Source organism: Orycteropus afer, unplaced genomic scaffold (assembly GCF_000298275.1).
Source record: "Orycteropus afer afer isolate SDZICR_OR568_19922 unplaced genomic scaffold, OryAfe1.0 scaffold00005, whole genome shotgun sequence".
In the NCBI taxonomy this organism is placed as follows: Eukaryota; Metazoa; Chordata; class Mammalia; order Tubulidentata; family Orycteropodidae; genus Orycteropus; species Orycteropus afer.
This window is the reverse complement of record NW_006921592.1, coordinates 10,914,410-10,915,703: the sequence shown is the minus strand read 5'-3', so window position 1 is coordinate 10,915,703 and position 1,294 is coordinate 10,914,410.

Sequence of the window (1,294 nt, the reverse complement as noted above, 5' to 3'; positions counted from 1 at the left end):
AAAAAAAAATCATAATTGTTTTAAAGCTACTGGGAAGTCAGAATTAGGCCATGCTGCTGGTCTTGTTTTAACTACAGTACTATTTGGCACTAGTGTAAACTTAGTATAATTCACTCTTTTGAAACAGCAAAGGGGTGGGAGAAAATAAATGGCTTGTTAGATGAGTACCAAAGTTACTGAATAGTAATGGAATGTTCTCATTCTTAACTCTCCCAGCCTCAAAACAACATAGGCTACTTTTTCTTTGCCTTCCTCAAGAAACCACCTGTAATGTAATTAGCAAACAAACTGGCTGTAGGTATAGTGCAATTACAAATGCTCTAATCATTGTACATACGTCTCTCTCTCTGGATATTGCAGCATCCATACTGGCTTTGTAATCATTAATTTTTTTGGCAGATTGAATGTGCTGTATTGATATGTATCTATGTAATTGTATTGTATGTCTTATAGCTAATTCACATTTTGAATAATGTTATTTTATTTACTTTTTTAAGAGAGGAGAATGTAAATTTGTCAGTTTATTTCTGACTAGGGATATTTTTTTCCATTTAGAAAAGAAGAAAAAAAAAAAACCTTATTATCGTACAGAGCGGTACTAGCATCGTGCTGTATAAAATCATTTGCACATTCCTGAGTAGAGGTATACTGATTATAAGACCCAAAGGTAATTTCATAGCAAAATACATAAAATCAGTCAGAGCTTTTATACAAACATGGAAACCAACTTTGTAGAACTTTTGCCATTTGACCTAGGATTGGAATATGAGCTTTTATACAATTCATATTCTTATTTGGCAAATGCACAGTTTAGTATTACCTCTCTGATGGCCTTCATTAGAAAGGCAGTTTTAGAAGCTATTGTGATCCACTAAGGAAATGTTTTAACAGCTAGAGACCACTGCTTTGCCTGAAAGGGCGATCTTAAATTTGGTGCAGCAAAAAAAAAAAAAAAAAAAAAAAAAAAAGTAAACAACATTTGAAGGCTACAGTGTGTATAGAGAAAAGCTCATCACAAGATCATAAGTGTTACAGTTTTAGGGAATCAAGATATTCTATTTAATAGAGCTATAGTAGATGTAGTTGATTAAACCTGATCTCAAAGCTCAGAGAAGCTGAGCAAAACAGGGAAAGATTGTTACATTTGTCTTTAAGAAATTGGGATGGAATTTGCTATGCAGAATCGAGGTTTGTGGCTTCACTGCTCACCTTAGGGTGCATGACAAGATCCCTTCTCTTGAGAAAGGAAAAAATTGATCACCCTAGCCACAGTGATGCATGGAAACCTAATTGT